Source organism: Clupea harengus, chromosome 17, assembly GCF_900700415.2.
Source record: "Clupea harengus chromosome 17, Ch_v2.0.2, whole genome shotgun sequence".
NCBI classification, from domain to species: domain Eukaryota; kingdom Metazoa; phylum Chordata; class Actinopteri; order Clupeiformes; family Clupeidae; genus Clupea; species Clupea harengus.
The window spans coordinates 59,254-67,500 of NC_045168.1; positions in this window are offsets into that span (position 1 = coordinate 59,254).

Below are 8,247 nucleotides of genomic sequence, written 5' to 3' on the forward strand. Positions count from 1 at the left end.
AAAATAAAGACTGAATTAAGACTCATTGATCATAAAGACTGAATTAAGATCATTGATCATAAAGACTGAATTAAGACTCATTGATCATTGGTTATAAAGAATAAATTAAGATCATTGATCATTTATAAGATAAGATTCCCTGTTAGGGAAATTCAGGTGTCATAGCCAGGTGTTATAAGGCCTGTAGTCTCACTGAATATCTCATTTATTCTCAGTCTATCCGTAAGAACTGGATAGGTGGGTCTCAACCTCAGCTTACTGATATATAAATATAAATAATATAAAAATAGAATTTTAGTAGCCTCCTAATCCACTGTTTGAATGTGCTACTTCCAGGGACAGAATAATTGTAGAATAAGTATTCCTACTGACAAACAATGTTTCAGTGCTCAATGCAGAGGCACAACAGGTCCAGTAGGGGTAGCTAGTGGTCACTGGGGTGGGGGGGGGGGCAGTAATGGTACTGGTGCTCACCCAGGCTGTTAGTGGTCACTGGGAGGAAGGACCTCTGTTCTAAAGTGGAAACTTCCTCAAGGGCCTTCCTCTCACTTTCTTCCTCACTCTCTCTCCCTCTCTTTCTCTCCCTCTGTCTCTCTCTCACTCTCCTTCCCATCCCCTCCTCTCCAGTCATCTCTCAGGCAGGTAGGCAGATTAAGAGCTTGTGTGTGTGTGTGTGTGTGTGTGTGTGTGTGTGTGTGTGTGTGTGTTTGTGGTCCAAGTTATGGTTTGTTAATCAGGCCAATAATATGCAGCTTATCTATGCAGTCATATGGAGAGGTGTGTGTATGTGTGCAATGAGTGTGTGTAATGAGTATGTGGGTGTGTGTGTGTGTGTGTGTACTGAGTATGTGGGTGTGTGTGTGTGTGTAATGAGTATGTGGGTGTGTGTGTGTGTGTGAGTGTGTGTAATGAGTGTGTGTGTGTGTGTTTCCGGCCCCATGCCAGGTTGTGTGTTCACTTGCTACAGAGCGCTATTCTCCCTAATTGACCTGGTCATTCGACTGTACCAGTGTCACACACACACACACACACACACACACACACACACACACACACACAAGGACGCACGCACAGACGCACGCACACACACACACACACAAACACACACGCGCGCACGCGCACACGCACATGCACACACACACACACGTACAGACACACACACATGTACATTTTCAGAGATCAACGCTGACTTTAACATGATGAACAGAGATCAAAACACACACACACACACACCATCACTTTAACATGATTGTTACGACCCGGCTCGTGAGACAGACCACAGAGTGTACAAAAATAGGGGTTTATGTCTATAACACCAAAAACAGGGAATAAAATAGTAAGTGCCAAGCACCAAAAGCCCATAGTGTTCACCAGCACCAGAAGCATGGTGAGAATGCAAGGCCCTCTCTGAGGGCGAACAGCATGGCTTCTGTAGGTACACTGGAATTCGTCCATTGTGGTTGACTTTAATCAGTAACTTGCGTGTGATTTCATCCGGAACCTCCGTAAAACTTTCCCTATCGTAAAACGGCAACCTGATGCGACTTTGACCACGCCCCTTTTGCTTAAACAAAAGGCACGTCTTCCCAGATGTGACCCTCTCTCTCTGCCGGCGCCCACCGGGCAAGGACCTCTTCACCTCTCTTCCTCCTGGGCATCGTCCGCGAGGAGCAAGCCTCTTTGACCTCCTCTCACCTCAGGCATCGCCTACACACGGTGAAGAGCAACTCTCTTTGTTCTCTCGCAACAAAGATAACTCACTTTTGTCTTACGGCCGACACACGCCTAAGATCTCTCATCAGTCAACGAACTGCTAAGTGAGACGAAGTAAGTTTAGCGAAAGCAGCTAACATTAGACCTGCTAGCTAAATTGCAGAGGAAAGCAGCTAACAGTAGACCTGCTAGCTAACTCTACATAACGGGAACAGAAGGCAAACTGCAACGAACGAACGGTCAAATCCTCCGACCTAAACTGCAGTGAAACAAAGACATCACAGCAAGGACAACTTTCTTCAACTACGACAGCATCATCTCTTCTCTGCCTCATCTACTTCGGACTCGCCAGCACGACCCTTTTCCCAAAGGACTGGTAAACTTCGATTGGGCATTTAGCTATCCTAGCTATTCACGACCTGGCTAAGCATAAGACTGTTTACATGCCAATGGGCCTCATTTATAAAACGTACTTACGCACAGATTTGATCTGAGAGTGTTCGTGCGATCAAATCCACGTCTAAGTACAGATTTATAAAAACCGTCTTAGACGTAGAAAAGGACGTATCTCTACGTCTGGTTCTAGTTCGTGTAAGTACATTTCCTTGTGGCAATACTGGAGTACTGCAGGAATTCGGAACTCTCCGAGCGCCGACACGCAGTTTCATCATCATCATCGTCACTACCACCGTCACCATAGGGCTAATGGTAAAAGGCCAAATGAATGTTTTGCTCAATAAAATCAATTAAACAATTTGAATAATTCATACATGAATGAAATTCACGTCTAATAGGTATTCATTTTAATTCCACACCTGTAAAACATTTCGCTCAATTTATAGCCTATAAAAAGCCTGATAGTGACAGTTTTCAGTAGGAGATATGGCTGCTTTGGCGTTGTTAGAGAATATTATCCCTCTGTGTCCGAAATATATTACATGTCCATACAGTGCCCAGGAACAACGAAATGTGAAAGAGGATTTTCTGCGTGAAACAGGGTTCCCAATGGCTTCTCACCCCGATTGCGCACACTCAGACAGCCTAGGAAGCCCACTTCGATACAGCACATGCCTGTGCGCGGTCGGTAGTGGAGCGCAGCATAGGCATGCTGAAGGGAAGGTGGCGATGTTTGGATGCATCGGCAGGGAGACTGCTATATGCCCCCGAAAAGGTTTGCCAGATCATCCTAGCCTGTTGTGTGCTACACAACATCTGTCTAAGCCATGGCATAGAGGAGAAGACGAAATGCGCATGGACCAAGATGACCACCCTCCCATCCCAGCTGACTGGAACACGCACATCACTGCGCTGAGAAGACGGGAGCTGATTCACCAACTATACCAATAAGAATAAATGCACACATGTTCATTTTCTTCAGAATGTTTTATTTAGGCACGTTTGTTCAAAGAACCCTCAATAGCGGACAGAGTTCGGCAACAACCTCACTAACAGACTCATTCAAGTCCCTTTGTGAATGAGAAGAGGAAGCTGGTGATGGCCAACGAGGCCCCGATGCTGGTGCAGCAGGTGCTGCTGCCGCAGATGCGGCTTCTGGTGCTGCTCGTTCCGCAGGTGCGGCCGCTGGTGCTTCGGAGACGTGTCTCCTACCATGCCACATACTTTGCTTTTGCCATTAGCCTACGCCACCTGACAGGCTTTCGAACAATGTTTTGGCCCGCATCTGCTCTTCCATCAGCAGAACGTCGATTTAAGCCTCACTATAATTCTTCTTTTTACATGTTTCTTTCTTGCTTGCCATTGTCACAGAGAGTTTGTGCATTGAGGATGCGCTCCGTTTGTGCATTGATAATATCCTAATTAGATTAAGTAGGGGCGTTTTGAGGGCAGAGATTCAGCTGCGCACAATTCCACGATCATTTGTGATTTATAAATGCAGGAATGGCGTACACGTGTTTTTTGGGCGTACGTTCGTTTTCTGTGAATAACATTTACGACCATTTCAGAAAACGTCTGAGATCAAATGTAGGATGGTTTCTACGCAACATTTTATGAATGAGGCCCATTGTGTCAGGCTTTTCTCTGGGATTGAACCTGAGATGCTGGATGTGGGGAACCAGCGCTTAGCCCAGTGTGCTAATGAGAGGACCCAATGGCAGGATGATGTTCTCAATCGTTCTTTTATTGAGAAACAAGGATGCTTCAACAGCGAGAAACAAACACACAGATGATAATCCAAACTCAGGAGATAATCCAAAAGCACAGAGGATATGAACAGGGCAAAAGGCCATAAACTAAAGCAGCTACTAAAAGTGTAGCTATGAGCGGAACTACGCCCTAGCAGCGAGAGGCGATGCTTGAGAGCAACGCAACAAAAAGCAGTACGAGAACTGCACAGTGAACAAACCTTAAACTCGCGCTAGGCATAGCAAGGAAAACACTAACGACCCGATGAGGGCCACAGAGATTAGCCAGGTATTTATACCCTGGCTAATAGAGAGAAGTGACAATCACAAAAAACGCAAGACAGGTGAGAGCACAAAATGGGGAACAGGTGAGAACACAAATCACAATGGGGAACAGGTGAGGGCACACAAAGACAACAAAGGCACATGTGGACACAAATAAGTCCATGATGTCCTTTGGCCACCAGAGGCCGCCAATGTGCCAAATGGTTGCCCGAAGTCGTGACACATTGTTCATGTGTTTCATATGTTTTGTTTACTGAACGTAACTGTTTATATATTTTCAGTGTTAGTTGGTAGTTGGCTTCGCCACACCATCTAAGGGTTATCGTTAGGATTGCTTCTCAGACACATCGGGTCTTGCATGCATCACTAACCATTTCCCTCTTCTAACATGGCATCTAAATCGCGTACGATTCCATATACATTGGCCTTCACATAGCCACACACGCGAAGAGAATACTCGAACTTCGCGCTGCATATAGGCTCGTCCTTGTTCACATCACAGACATCATTTTTTCATTTACGCAATATTGCCAAAATTAGAAAAGTCCTATCCCTCCAAGATGCAGAAAAACTAATCCACGCATTTATTACTTCCCGACTAGATTACTGCAATGCTCTCCTGTCCGGATGCAGCATCAACTCAATAAAGAGCCTCCAACTTATACAGAACGCTGCTGCCCGTACACTCACCAGAACTAAAAAATATGAGCACATCTCACCTGTACTTGCCTCTCTGCATTGGCCCCCTGTCAAAAGTAGAATTGATTTCAAAGTACTCCTGCTAACATACAAAGCCCTAAATGACCTGGCTCCAAACTACCTTAAGGAATTAGTTGTCCCCTACTGCCCTCCAAGACCGCTTGGTTCCCAGAGTGCTGGCCTCCTTGTAATTCCAAGAATATCAAAAACCACAGTAGGAGGCAGAGCCTTTAGCTACCGAGCCCCCCTCCTCTGGAACAATCTCCCTGCCTCCATTCGAGATGCAGACACCCTACCGATATTCAAATCGAGACTAAAGACATTCCTCTTCAGTGCATCCTATAGCCATAAGTAACTGCGTCAACTAAGCCTAGGGGCTGAGCAGGGGCGAGAGACAACAAGGCCAATCCCGGCATGGAGGTTACCCTGCCCATTTTGGTGGCGCGCCTCTCATCCCTCACTCCTGTGATGCTTTTCCATAGGGCCACTTGGTAGATAGGTAAACGGATGCTAGTGTGAGACAAAATTAAACCAAAACCTACATTGAGGGCACTTTAGAAAGGTGTACTTAAAGGTCAAAAAACCGAAACATACACCTAGAATCTAGGCCAACCCTTAAGGGACAATTAAGAACATCAGAAACCCATTGGTGGACTTTAAAAAATAAATAAATAAAAATAGATACACACCCGCTCTGCCCCTGTCCTGCTTAGTTGGGCCTGGGGGCTGAGCGGGTGAGAGAGACAATGCCAGACACGGCAGGGAGGCTGTCCTGCCAGACCCGGTGGCGCACCTCTTAGTTCTCTCAATCCTGTGATGCTTTCCATGGACCACTTGGTAGATAGGTAAACAGATGCTAGTGTAAGACAAAATTACATAAACCAAACAAATCTAAACACATGTAATACCCCCCTAATCAACTAAACTGGACTAAAATCTAAATAATATATTAAATAATATTCCCTTACACCTAGCCAGGCAGCCCCTCTCCCTCTCTCTCTCGCTCTCTCTCTCCCTCCCTCTCCTCTCATATCACATCGCTAATGCTTATAATAATACTGATAAAATGGCCATATTGCCTACTGTAAATCTACTACCCAAAGGTATCTCCTTATCTGTTTCTGAAATAAATGTCTACTAACAAAAATGTTCTCTCTCCCTTGTAGCATGTTCCAATTGCTGATGGAAGTGGAAACATTGCTCCTCACCCCCACTACTCCTCAACTACGCATATGGACAGCCAAACTCTACCCACTCACTCTGTTCTTTTTCTTTTTCTCCTAATCCAGACTATCTTCGCTATGGGACGCTGCTGTAATCTCTCCACCCGGTCTACCCGTAGAAACCCTCTGCCAATTGCACCCACCGCCACCGCACTGCCGTACACTTACTCTACCTCATACCCTATGCTAGCATTTATATACAATATATAATATTGCCACCATCAACATGTTTCTCTGTTCCTACTCCCCTTACCCCTGTAACAGTAAACCTTTGAGCACAGTGTATACCCACTAAACTGGTCTTGTTTGTATCATGTATTTACCACCGGATGTCTGTATATATATTATGTACACCTACCAAATGCAGGATATGTACAACACCTGTTGTTTCCCATCCCCTTCTGCCACACAACCCTCCCCCCATCCCCCCTTCCTATCTCCACCCGGCCGACCTCAAGCAGATGGGTCCCCCCTTATGTGCCGTGGTTCTGCTTAAGGTTCCTTCCTGACTAACAGGGAGTTTTTTCTTGCCCGTGTTGCCAATGTGCTTGCACTAAGGGGGTTCAGGCTCTGGGCTCTGTTAAGCGCCTAGAGACAATTGTATTGTTATGGCGCTATATAAATAAAATTGAATTTAATTGAATTGAATTGAATCACATGTATGTTCGCGTACGTGCACACACATGCACGCGGAACTACGGTGATCAAACAAAGGAACACACACACATTCTTTCTGGCGCGCTCCTAACAGCGCAACCCCGAGCTCACAAGCTCACACACACATCCCCACACTCCTTGAATTAATTAGTTAGTTACATTTAGCTAGATCACATATTGTGTGTTATTTTCTTATCATTGTGTAAATAAATACTTTGATTATATACGCTTGTTTATTTACTATTGCACAAGAATGGACGTTGCCAACCTCTTCTATTCAGAATTCTAATGACCTTCAACCATACTATTAGTAAGGTAACTTTGGTTGTAGTTATTAATTTAATTATTAATCAGAGTTCCAAATTGATAGTATAATATATTTTATGAGACTGATATATTTAACGAGACTGATTTGTGGATTATCATTTTTGACTACGTGGAGGACACTACACTTTGTGTGGCGCCCCCTAGGTGTTCAACTTAATTGATCTGCCTTTGTGTTGAATGGTTGATGCCTGTCCAATCGGGTGAGATTACCAACATATTGTTTCTGTTGCAAGGACAGCACCAGTGTGTCTTGGTGGCCCTCGCAAAGACGGTATCACAATTTACACACAATTGCACCCACATTCACCCGGCTCCTGCTCACAGGGTAAGTTACCTACATAGTCTGGTACTCCCATGTGAGGCTGGTACCAATTTCACCTACACTTCTACCCACACCTCCTCAGGTGTGGACAATCAGGCTAATTACGCCCATTCACAGCCCAAAGGTTGTTGCACTGCCACTGCAAAGCCAGTAGGGGTGTAGAGGGGCGTAACAATGATGAACAGAGATCATCGCTGACTTAAACATGATGAATAGAGATCAACACACACACACACACACACACACACACCATAACACACACACACACACACACACACACCATGACTTTAACATGATGAACATGATGATGAACATGATGATGAACATGATGATGTCATGATGTAACATGATGATGAACATGATGATGAACATGATGATGTCATGATGTCATGATGTAACATGATGATGTCATGATGATGAACATGATGATGAACATGATGATGTCATGATGATGAACATGATGATGAACATGATGATGTCATGATGTAACATGATGATGAACATGATGATGAACATGATGATGAACACACACACACTCTTAAACACACACACACTCTTAAACACACACACACACACTCTTAAACACACACACACTCTTAAACACACACACACACACTCTTAAACACACACTCTTAAACACACACTCTCTCTTCAACACACACACTCTTAAACACACACACACACTTCAACACACACTCTTAAACACACACACACACTCTCTTAAACACACACACACTCACACACTCTTAAACACACACACTCGTAAACACACACACACACACACACACATATATACACAAAAATATTCCTGAGACATCAGTGTGAGTGCAAATGCCCTCTTTTGGCAATAGCTGATGACATAACTGGTGTGTGTGTA